Source organism: Cyprinus carpio, chromosome A16 (genome assembly GCF_018340385.1).
Source record: "Cyprinus carpio isolate SPL01 chromosome A16, ASM1834038v1, whole genome shotgun sequence".
In the NCBI taxonomy this organism is placed as follows: Eukaryota; Metazoa; Chordata; class Actinopteri; order Cypriniformes; family Cyprinidae; genus Cyprinus; species Cyprinus carpio.
In genome coordinates, this window is record NC_056587.1 from 14,320,183 (window position 1) to 14,333,616 (window position 13,434).

At 34.7% G+C, this 13,434-nt stretch overlaps 1 protein-coding gene across 1 annotated transcript in view; it reads right to left on the minus strand.

The window, feature by feature from the left end:
* Positions 1–10,780, minus strand: part of LOC109064954 (transcription factor HIVEP3-like) — a 67,263-nt gene extending 56,483 nt beyond the window's left edge. The window contains exon 1 of the mRNA XM_042772858.1: positions 10,508–10,780. The gene's annotated coding sequence lies outside the window, so the exon portion shown is untranslated. The remainder of the gene's footprint in view (positions 1–10,507) is intronic.
* Positions 10,781–13,434: the final 2,654 nt, after the last annotated feature.

The following is a 13,434-nucleotide window of genomic DNA, read 5'->3' on the forward strand; positions in this document are numbered from 1 at the left end:
TTCAGCTTGTTTATTTTCATGTAAAAATACGGCCTGCAGTTGCATCAAACAATGGTATAAACATCAATCAATGTAAATTGTGATAATCGTAATTAATAATCGCAATTACAATTTCAAGGGAATAATCGACAAATAATAATTAAAACACAAACGTCCTATTGGTTTGTCAAGTTTTTTTAGTACACTTAACAACAACAAGAAAAAATTGAAAAGTTCCAAAAACAATCTAAAAATTTAAATTTTACATACAGGAACAAATTGTATAGTTCCGAACAGAATCTAAAATTTGAAATGGGCCATTAACCGGTTAATAATTTTATTTTATCGTTCCATTTAATATTTGAAATTGGCTGTCAACAAGTCTCAAATTCTAGTAGTACCACCTATGCAAATGTGTCGCTGAAGCCAAAAAGTCAAATCACCTCTCAACTCATAACACATAATACGCAATTCGCAATGCAAATCCATTAGACATTTTTATCTGAGGATAGTGTAAGATGAATTCAACAGATCACATGCACCTGCAGCGCTTCTGTGAATGGAGAAAACAGAAAAACTAGAGGCTTACATAAAAAGCAATATACACTAAATCTGTTTCACTTAAATCATATTGACAGATTAACGAAATGAAAGAAAAAATGTGCTAAATTACGGTTCACTGTGACACGTTCCAAACTTTTCGGAAAGGAAAACGAAACAGCAGAGAGTAGTTTTCTTTATTTTGCAAAGCTTTACAGTTTTAATTATTTTGCAAAAGCTTGACAGCTTTGAATAATGTCTTGCTTCTGTATAACCAACCAGCGTTGGTATGACCATCGCGCCAATGCCTTACGCGCACACAAAAAATAATTTTGCTATATTGAAGCTTGTTCATTATCAAAATAAAATACAGTTAAAGAAACAAATAAAAAGTTGCACTGCTCCGTTGTACAAAATGTTGCGTTCAGCATGACCGCACCTCACTGTGCTGATATAGCCGATGTGAAGGATGATGTTTTATGTCGATGAAAGTACAAACACTATATAATAAATAATATTTTAGCATACAACCAAAACGGAAATATAAAAACATTTATACATGCCAAAAAAGAGAGATATACACAACATCCACACCAAAAAAAAATTTATTTGGATTGACGTTTTTATAAACAAAATAAACTTTAGAGGATTTGTTTTGGAGAGAAACTAATAACTGTTTTTATAATGTTTGTTAACATTTTGCTTTACGGAAAATAATAGGGCTAATAAAATGCGATGTGAGCCACTACTTATGTTTTTTTTTTTCACTCTCAAAACACAATCTTATACAAGTGTTTTTTTTTTTTTTTTAACAATGCAGCAAACATTTTTAAATATCTTAAAAATACTTTGATGTCTTTAAAGTGTTGATAGATTTTTTTTTTTTTAGTAGCCTACATTTGGCCAAAATCTAGAAAAGATGATGCTGTATTGGCTTTTACTAAGTGCAGCTGGTTATTGGCTAATGTTACCAGATCTCTCTTTTTTCCTATTCTTTTTGAGTAAAGAAAACACAGTAGTTTATTATTATTATTATTATTATTATTATTATTATTATTATTATTATATTATTATTAGGCAAATTATAGGCAAATAAAATTGTTTTAAAAAAATAATGTTATTAACCGGTATTTCTTCCACCCAAACCGGTTTCGGAATGGTAATAATATCAGAGAAATGCAGGAACAGAAACGTTAAAATATTGATTCTGCTCGGAGTGAACCGATAGAATTTTTTTTCAAGCCCTGAGTTGGACTAATATTTTGTGAATCTGTCTGTCTTTTGCAAAGTCCGACTAAGGTCCAAGCAAAGTTTTGATGCAAACTCTAGAAAATGTGTACAGCTGAATGCATAACATTCCAAGTATACTTTGGCCTTAACAGTGCAATTTTTGGCAAATAATGCAACTGTAGCTCATATATTCGTCACATAATTTGTATTTAATCCTTCATATTTGGTCAAGTATACTTGAACAGACCAATGAAACCTGTAGCTCGATGACACAAAAACCTGCTGTAGTTTGATTATAACTGTAGATTTTGAAAATATGTAGTTTTACTGCGTCCCTAGTAAGACCATAAGGGAAGTAGGGAGGAGCAATGTGTGCGAGTGTGAAACAGACAGTGAGTGTCTGTCTCTGACTGCTGAGCTCAGCCGTTGTCAAGTGACCGCGCTCTTTCACACACAGACAGATCTCTCCAATATTCAAGGAAGAAGTTAGGCCAGGCCAAGCGTGAAGACACATGCAGATACACATGTTTTCAGGGAGAAAAGGACAAGAGGCAGAGAAGTCTTAGGCCGAGAGTAGAGATTTTGGAACGCCTTTCCTTGGGGTAGAAAATCTTATTTCTTTATGATGTTGAAGTCAAGAGATGTTCCTGGTTGTCAGCACTCAGATTCTGGGAAACTGTATACATTTGACCCTAAGAGCAACAAGATAAGACAGTTTAAAATATCAACAGCATACACCTGAAAGAGCCGAGTGTTCTCCTCCCGTTCAGTACGATCCATTTCAGACCAATCAATAATTATGCAAGTAAACCACAAACAATGGACAAAAGCCCATCAGACAAATGTTTCTGCACTCCAGCGAATCTCACAGCTGTTGCCAATTTAAATAACCAAAATGTTACTTTTGGTTAACGTTGTACACACAGGGCTCCAAACTGCGACTAAAACATTTGCAACCAAAAATATTAAATTTAGGCCTGCAATATAAAACTTAACTAAACTTCGATCAGTTTTTCATTTTTTTCAACAGTTCCCTGGTATCATGCCAGACGATGTTCAACACAACTGTACAGCACAAACACTAACACCTGACCCAAATTCTGCACAATAAGACGCAGCTAAATGATTCAGCTAAAGTGTTGTGGATAGAATGATGCGATTTAAAGACATGGGGCATTTTCAAGGCATAAGCAAACCCACCCTGAATGCACTCCAAATGTTTTCTGTTTTTCATTTGCATAAAGTTAAACTTTTCAAAACTTTTTCCACATTGGTGGGCACGCCCACATCAGCAATGGTCACCCATGTCACCTTAATTCGATAACTCTCATTGAAAACGAATGACTTCCATTTGCTTTGTCAGACCAACATTTGCACAATAGTCACACCGGTACTTTTAAGATTGCGATCATTTGAAAAATGACAGTAGTATCAGCCTAAATGCTAATAATAAAACACGGATTAAAACAGAAGATCAACAAAGGCCTTAGTGTATTATTAAGGCTGAACCAGAAAGACAAAATCTTCCAGCACAATGCAAAAATTATGAACAGAAATTATGTTTTTAAACATTATAAAACCCTTAAGATGGACACAAGATCTTATCAAAATGTTATGCATCGTGAAGCTAAAGAAGTTGACCTGTGAAAATACGATGCAGAGAGTGTGGGTAAAATGTGGGTAAAGTATGTGACGGCACCCAAGCTGGTCTGTGGAACTGTTGTGGAAGGAGTAATGGTTAACACATTGCAGCTGTGGTCACAGTGTTTATTCACAGCAAGCGCGCAGCAATTGCGGTTAAATGGCATCTTTTGGGGTAGACTGATCAAGTGGAATAAATTCATAAAGGCAACAAAAAAAACTCATATGATACACAACATGCAAACACAGTGGTGTCCAAAAGCAGCATTTTCTAATTTAATTCAAACTGAATGTGTCAAATGTGACAAATCCATTACAAATTGCATTATCATCTTATACTATCATCTTGTGCTTCAATGTAAGGCAGTGCTGTCATTGTTAACTAAAACTATTAAAAATTATTTTTGTTAATTGAAAGTTGAACAAAATGTTCTGCAATATTTTCTAATTTAATGCAAATAAGATGTTAAATATGACAAATTAATTACAAATTATATTATATTATCAACTTACGGTTTAGTGGAAGCCAGTGTTGTCACTGTTATCTTAAACTATTAAAAATAATTTAACTTTCAGTAACTTAAATAAATAAAACGTTAGTTTGGCAACTGAAATTTAAATAAGTTGAAATATCAAAATAACTACAACTAAAACTGGGAAAATATTTAAAATAAAGATAAATAGAAAAAATTAAAAACAAACCAAATCACTAACAAAAATTACTTAAAAGGTAAACGAATATTTTAAAAAAATCTACAAATCTAAAAAAGCTTATTAAAAACTGTAATAAATGCTATAATAGTATGTACAAAATACTAAAAAAAACCCACTGATGAAATAAAAAGCAAGAATAAATGCTGCAGAGTTTTAAATAAAGTTTTAATATTTAAGTATAATTTCAAAATGTTCAAATTGAGCTTTTCTTTAAAACAGTATTATAAAATAAATATATATATATTTATTGTCAAAGGTACACTGTGACTTTTTTTGGTCAAAAAAAGAAGAAGAAAGCAGTTTTGTTTATTAACCGCTACAGCATCAAAAGTAGGTAACTTTAAATTAACTTTAAAGTGTACCTTTAAATTAAAATGTCAACCTGTTAACCAGACCCCCCATTATGGGACTCACAGCTGAAAGTGCCCTACCTACCTTAAAATTGTAACAGTTCCTTACTTCAGTGTGTTACAAACATAATTTTGGTGTCTTTGGAAAGAAGACCTTTTGGGCTGTTATTAAAAGTTTTAGAAACTGAAGTGCCTAGAATTTTTTTTTACCACACTGAATTTTTTATTATTTTATAAGTTTTTTCAATTTTTTTTTAATTTGATATAAAAATACCACACAATCTAGAAAAGTATTTGAAAGTTGTCTCATTTTATTTTATATAAAAGAAACCATGAAAATCAGATTACTGGATCAATCTAGAAAATATAAAGTAATGGGTTGAAAACATCAATATGTCAATCATAGACAGTTTCAGATTTCATTTATTTGATCAATAGAAGGAGATAAATATGAAAAATGGTTAGATTTGTATGCCAATTACAGAACCATTTTTCTGATTTACAATGAATTCTGGTCATATAGTCCCCCCCCCGTGCCCAATATAAAAAATATAAAGTCAATTTCTATTCATAACTGATAGCTGTGATTACACAGTAGGTGCTGATTCTACTCAAACTATGGTTTAGTCATTAAGGCACATTCAACAAAAACACCACGCATGCATATTTTTTTCAAGAGCATGCCAGAATTCAAATAAACAATCTTCCGCCTAACTTTCACATTATCATGCCAGAATTCAAATAAACAATCTTCCGCCTATCTTTCACTTTAGTTTTAGTGGATTGTCTCATTCTGTTTGTGACATTGTACGGTACAAAATCATGCCATTTTTTTACTACCAAGACTCAGTTTCTGAGTGTGAGTTATTCCATAATGGACACAAACAATTCTGTCCCTGAAGAACTGAAACGTAAACAAAGGAATTATTATCCATATTACAACATTATTGCTTCGTTGGTCTAAACGTGCTCCATGAGATCTCATTCAGTGGACCCTTACCTTTCTAACTAAACCAGGATTTACAGCTGTGGATGTGTTTATGACTCGTTATTATGACGAATCTGTTATGATGTGTACTGCTTACACTAATCTAGCAAATACATTCTTTATAAGCTTTCCGTTGAAAAAATAATCAAACATACTTTGATGCTTGAGGCTTAGATCTTTATAATGATATATAGTTTGTCAAGATTAAATTTGTCCCGTTTCATTTAATCTATATGTAAACATTGACATGTGCAAACAAGGAGAGTTCAGTGCGCCCACGTCCTGGTGCCATTAACAGGTTAAACAATTTTAGCTTTGTTCACTTTTGGGCCCAACTGATTATGTGCTTCTCCAGCAGCAGCAGGAATGCTTTCATAAACAGGATGCCAAGATGAGGGACATGCCAGACTAAGGATGATGGTGACAATCACCTCCTCTTCTCTTGCTATTACATTACTACACCAGAGACAGCACTGAGTGAGCATTCAAGTGTCAATTTTTCCCCGTGGCATGGCACGTGTGAGTCCCTGATTGATGGGTGACGAGTGACATCAGGCTCATTCACTGTGGAATTATAGCACCTACTGCCCTTTCCAGACATACCCATTCATTTCTCCTCTCTTCGCAGGCTGCTGTACGTCACTGGAGGACCCTCAGTAGGGAACGGTGTGGTGTGATGATGACTGGGCATTTAATCAGTTTGGGTTGTTTAAGATAACGGCTAAGTTCTTATCTTTCTGCAATAACATACCTGACAGGATGATGATTCTGTTTTCCTACTGCGCTGCTGATACGGTGTCCCCAAAGAACACTTTCCTACAGTATATATCAAACATTTGGCACATTTCTAAACAAAATATAAAGCAGTGTGGCTACTGCTGAATTACATTTTTTCAGTTTATCCAAATTCCATCAAGAATTTAGAATCTTCAATTTTTATTGCACATCTATACAAATGTAATTGCTCTCTCTCTCTATCAGAAGACAGAAAAATTAAATACAATATTAAAATGACAGATTATATTATAACTTTTACTGACCGCTGCAGTACAAAAAAAGAAAAAAGTAAAACTATGCAACAGCTAGTTGCCAATGTAACATTTCTCATTTTCATTTAGTTTAACTTTAAGTTCTAAAATAACTAAAACTAATAAAAATGAATAAGAACTGTGCATACATATTTTAAAAAAAAAATGGCAAAGCACAACAAATTTACTAAAACTTTAACTAAAATTAAAGTGAAACCAGACAATAAAAATAGAATCTAATTCAAAACTATGGTAACACTGTATTTGTAGGGTTCAGTTCTCACTATCAACTAGTTGCTTTGTACTAGGATATTGGCTGTTTATTAGTACTTATAACACATATTTATGGCTTATTCTGCATGATCATATTCTACATCCCTTAATCCTAACCCATACATACAACTACATTACTAAACTATTAATAAGCAGTAAATTAGGAGTTTATTGAGGCAAAAGTGTTAGTTAATGGTGAATGTGTGTTCCCCATACTAAAGTTTTAGAAAAACTATAACAGTATATCATACTAAAATAACACTGCTGTTATCTTAATAAAGCATCAAAAAGTTTAAAAACCACTAGACTTATCCATTACAAAATAAGACAGAATATTTAATAAAAGAACATGCAAGTTCTCAATGATATGAAAAAAAAAACTGAATGATGAATGATTGACCTGGTAATAATTAAATAATCATTGTCCAAATCAGAAGAGTTTTTTTTTTTTTCTTCTGGCCAGTCAAGTTATTTCAAGGAATTTGTCTCTGCATTCAAGCAACATTTTAAATGTGTCAAGTATCTGTACTGCAGTACGTCTTAGGTAAAGTAAGCCTGTTTTAAGTTTAAAAAAAACAAAAAAATAAACTTGCTACAGGAGTGTGGGCAGGGGGAGGAGCAAATGGTGAACTTGATGTCCACAAATGTTTATGTTTGTGAATATGTTTAAGAATGAGGTGAAGAGGAGAAAAAAAGATGCAGTGAGGGCTAATAAGGACAAGGCGCTAGGCACATACTGTGATAATAGCCAGTGAGTTCTTCCTCAGATCTACAACACTTCATGCCATCCGCCACTGATGGTGCCCGCGTGGCATGCTGGCATTAAACAAAGGACATTAACATCAGCAGAGAATGTTATTATTTTTCTTCACAGTGTGAATTTCAGTGCCATTGTTTTACTGAGACTTATCTTTCATGTCATCTATTTTGCATGTGAAAGAAATGTAAATGGAGCAGTTAAAGCCAGGGAAAACTTCAAGACAAAATTCAGCCAACAGCTCATTAGTCTGACGGTTAGAGCACACCACAGGTGCTGTGGTGTCCTGCCTAACGAGGAAAGCAATGGTCATTAAAGATTCTCTCACACTTACTGGCAACACGTGGCCGTTAACCTCTGCAACCTCTGTGGATTTCACGAGAGTTTGACTACGAAAGTTACAAATGTTTTTTTGACCTTGCCATGCTCTTTTCTAATGAAACCATTAGAAGAAAGATACGCAATTAAAGTTCCTTTAGAAATAAAATTTACTTCAACATAATCGGGCCATCTTTGAGAATTAGGGATAGTTCACCCAAAAATTTATATTCTGTCATTAATTAGTAATTATTCATGTATATGTCCTTCCAAAATTGTATAATTTTCTTTTCTATGTGGAACAAAAAAGGAATGGAAGTAGAACGTCATCCAGGTATTTATTCTGTTTATTAGTATTCAAACATACTGCCCACACTCTTAAAAATAAAGGTGCATCACGAATATGCCATAGAAGAACCTTTTTGTCTAAATGGTTTCATAAAGAACTTTCAACAACTCAAGAACCTTTCTGTTTCACAAAAGGTTCTTTATGGCGAAAGAAGGTTCTTCAGATTATAAAAAGGTAAGAAAGAACCTTTGACTAAATGATTCTTTGTGGAACTAAAAATGGTTCTTCTACGGCACCTTTCGATTCAAGCACCTTTATACTTTCTAGCATGCATAGAAGGAATCAGGCATATTCAAATGCAGGGAGTCAGTTTTGAATGAGTTCTTTTCAACGGATCCAGCAGATAAATCAGACTATCCAGTCACTGTTGCCAAAAAGTCACTTACAAATATTCTAAATTGCAAACAAGTATTCATAATGAAGATGAAAAGTGGTCTAACTTAATGCAATGCATATAGACAATGAGTAATTTAGTCTCTAGTCCATTTAAGGAAGATTAAAGCTTAAAAAATGGATTCTTTAATGCAGACTGCAGTGTAACTCCAAATTAGCAGGATGAAAGCAAACATTTTTCCTGAGTATCAGAAAGAGGCCAACACCATTCCCCCCATAGATTCTGCTCAAGCACTGTTGCCATCTAGTTCAAGCAATAATATGTCTCAATCGGTTCTTCGCTTTGTGCTGATACACTCAAAAATAATATCATTAAGTTCTCCCTCCACACCACCACACACTGCATTAAAGGAAACTAGCTCTAGCCAACTGTGTCAGAGGAAAACGAAGCCAAGTTCTTAATGTTACGTGATATAATGGAAACTGTTTGCATCACATTAGAGAGTTGACTCCAAACAAAACCAGCCTGTATCAAACATATAGTCCCTGACATCAAGAACAGTGCATGATTATATAATCACAATTTGAAAGATGATCATACTCAGTTAATTATGATACATTTTCTAAGCAAACCTCCCAGACTATAACATCACTTTTTAAACCAGTGTCGATGTTAAAGTCACAATGAAACAGAAGTAGAGACAGATCTGTTTTTCCTTATTGTGACATACATCTGAGTGAAATGTATTATCGCAAAAGAAAAATGTAGGGCAGGGACTTCTATGGTTCTATGCATTGGTTGTGGATTGGATTTTGAGATGTGGGCGTTGCACTGAGAAGTGGAGGCAGATGACCGTGAGCTCAAAGGGGCAGGATTTAAATGGACAAAATGATTGGATAAGTCAAGAAAAGTCAGTTGTTTTTTTAATCAAAAGGTCAAATTATGGCATTTTCATTAAAGATTACGAGGTCAATATATATATATATTTTTTAAATGAAGCACGCACAGATTAATTTGTTCACAATAAGATCTATACATGCATTTAGAAAATAGTATACATTCTCATGCCAATGCCAACACTTTAAACATCATTAAAAAAGTATGTATGCTATGATTGAACTAGAGAACTGGATTAGTGAATGTATTGTTCCAGCTTTTTATTGATTTTTTTCATATGGTTCATAATCGTTTACAAAACGTGTTCTACTAACTATTTTCCCCCCAGAGATTTTTTGACTGTTCAAAACATTAGTTCTTCTAAAATTTCCTGAGCCTCCTGTTGTTTCTACCATGTATGACTTTAATGTAACAATGACAGCCTTACTTTCACTGTATGGAAAAAAAAGATGCAATGGAAGTGGATGATGACTGAGGCTTGTCGGTCCATAACATCCCGCCTAACATCTCGCTTTAGGTTCGACGAAAGAAAGTCATGCAAGTTTGGAAAAACATGAAGGTGATAATTACATAATTTACAGTTTTTGAGTGAACTGCCCCCTTTAACCATCATTTCTCTATGAGCAAACGTCCAGTGCTCCCTCTATACTCCACACACAGGGGACACCGTCTATGTTCAGACATTTCCAAGAATTAGAAAAGAGCGTCAGATTCCTGCGGTCTGTGGTTTGCCATGTTACTCTAATGTAGCAAAACGTTATTCCTGGCTGACCGTCGGGACAAAAGCATGGGCTCGCGCTACATTTCTCAACTTGTTTGAACAATTCAGACAGCTGATTTGACTCATATCGTGCTGCATTGTTTACAAGAAGTCAATCTTCATATTTAACGTATGAAAAGTGTAATAGCTTCTAAGATTTTCGCTTAAAACAGCAAAACTGTTTTTCATGCAAAACGCCACGTCTAAGTTTTACTAACAGACTTAAAAATGTTATTCCTGCTTAATCAAGACATCAAAGGAAAATACTTACTAAATATGCTTACTAATTCTCGTTTATCGACTAAGACGTATATGAAAAAATACAAAACATTTACACTCAACACCATACCTGACACAGTTGCTGTAGTCATTTACTCTCCTGGGTAGCGTGTCGTGGTCCGCATCCCATCGCTTGTCAAACGGAATCGCCGCTGACGCCTCTCTCGGCTTTATTTGGACGCTCGCGAGCCAACAGGGCTTCCCCTCCTGCTTGTCAAACTCGAAGCACGTATCATGCGTTCAGCTGATCAGCGCAACAACATCCAGTGTCGTGCAACGCAAACAGTTCACAGCACACCACCCTGCACGCGACTCACGCCCCAGGGGTCCCGCCCCCTCCCGTCCGCTCGCACTTATAGGGTTGATTAATAATCATGAGGTAGTATACTTCCGCGCCGCCCATTGGCCGAAGAAAGTACCTTAATTTTTAGCTCCCTCCTCGCTGTCAGCAGCTGTGAGGTGACGTCATGGAACATTCCAAAAATTCCTTTTCCCGGTATTCTTCATTTCATCTGTAGATATTATTAACAATCAATATTCCTTCGTTTAAATCTTTCTCATATATATATATATATATATATATATATGTATATGTATTTTTAAAGAGACAAGCCACCCAAAATGAAAATTCTGCCATGAATTACTCACCCTCATGTTGTTTTAAGCCTGTGGTTTTCTATTTTCTTTCTGCAATATTGTATTCAAAATAGTAATATAAAAATAAAATAAAAACTCTTAGAAGTGTTTTGATTTCTCTTGATTTCTCTTTTGATTTCTCTAACTCTCTTTTTTTCTGGCTTGTAACAAAATGAGGATGAGTTATTATGAGTGTACATAACATAAACAATCAATACTCAAAAAAATTAATAAGGTATATTATTATTTTATGTATTTTATTAAATAAAATCAACCCCCCCTCCCCCCCAAGTATCCGAAATAATTTCATATAATTGATGTTATTTCTAATTGCTTGTGGAATATCAGCAAAATTGATACTAGTAGCCTATCTGTGATCATAACCAAAGTCACATATTTTATGGAATATAGGGTGAGAATGCCGTAACACATACAGAGCAAGTGTTTCATGAGCAAGCCCTTCTGGGGGATGCGTCCTGGGTTGCTTATGTCAGCTCAGTTCCCACAATTCCCTGACTCACTTGAGCTGTTTAGTAGGACTGAAGCTTCTCAGTTGCACTAATGGTAGCATGGCCCACATAGGGACTATTAGTGGGGTTAACCATCAGCATGGACTTTCATTCATTTAACCCTTTCCCATGGGCATGGAGGAAAAGTAAACTGCCAGGAAAGTGCAGTTATTCCCAAGTATATTATAAAAACAAAACTGAGTAGTAAATTATCACTCTGTGTTTCCCCTAAACCTTCCAAAGGCCCTTTGTATACCAGTTCCCAAGAAAGAAGTTCTAAATAGCTCAAAGCCACACCAAATCTGTTGGGAATTAGTTATCTTTTCATTTTCCATGTTGGATTTATATTTCCAATCAGATTACTTCCTTATTGTCCCACCTTTTAACTGAGGACTCGATTTTATCACAGCCTTCCCAGGCCTTGTAAATTGAGTTCAGCGAAACACAATGAAGCTTGGGTATCTGTTCTGTTGTTTGTCTCTGAATATACTATAGTATTCACAACACTCTATGAATCTAAACAGTCACTGACTACCATATGACAAATGGTTGACAGAGGAATGCTTTGTTTAACAGATGCAAATGCAGTGCTGGGTCGATACCTCAAGGACAGTTTAATTACTGGGCATAAATATAGCTTTCCAAACTCTACGCCTGTTGGGCCTCCAACCTGTTATTATGCTTTTTTATATATTTATTTTACAAGAGTCAAATTACTTTCAAGGAAGCACAATAGTGGTGCTTGAGGAACTGAGCAAAAACTTGAATGTGTAAGAAGAATCATTTTCAAAACCCCCCAACTTTCTGTTTATTTTCAGGTTTAAATATAATTTTGAATACCATATTTTTAATGTGGTCTCAGACTTTTGGACTCCACTGTAGTACCATTGTATTACATCTGATATCACCCAGTGTTTATTTAAGATTATTTATGTAATACTACACTATTTATTAATATAACTTTTATTTTAATATTTTCATTTTTTTCATTTGATTTTACTGTATAGCAAGGTTGTTATGCACTTTTGTCATTTTTAATAGTTTTGTTTCCATTTACTTTAAATTTAGCTTTAATTTATTTTCATTATTACAGTATATTATATAATATTATTATATATTTTCAGTTTTACTCATTTTAGTTCCATTTTTTTTATGTACTTTTTTTTAATCCAATTAAAAATTTCTATTTTATTTCAGCTTTACTTCAATGAACTAAAATAATTTTTGTTTAATTTTCGTTCTAGTTCAACTCAACGCCTGCTGGGCCTCCAACCTGTTATTGTGCTTTTTTAATATATTTATTTCACAAGAGTCAAATTACTTTCAAGGAAGCACAGTAGTGGTGCTTGAGGAACTGAGTGAAAACTAGCAAAATTTGAATGCATAACTAAGTTCACCGTGAAGTCAATTAGAGCAACATTGCGTGACAAAATCAGTGTTATTGTGCATTTTTCCACCGTAAAGCCCAGTGATGTCACAATAACGTCGGACTGCTTTTGAATAGGTCAATGTTCTGGCTCTTAAATTAGCAAGAGATAAGGTGAGACTCTCACCATCTCAGTGGGGTTAACGCTGTGTATTTAGAAGGCTTAGACAGATTCCTGGAGCCTTTTCGGTGTCCGGTAAAGTTCACCTGACTTTCAGGTGATGAGTCATATCCCTCAGCTGCCTGAACCTGTCACTGGATGCCACTATCATTCAGACTGCCTATGGAGAACGAGAGGGCTGCTGGCTCCATCGTCATGACAGAGGCCTTCCTCGCATTAGTCAAACTGGACACCTGACTGGGGGTGTTGCTGTGAGGTGTGTGAGGGCCGTGTGGGTGGGGGGTTTAGGCCATACAGAGAGGTTT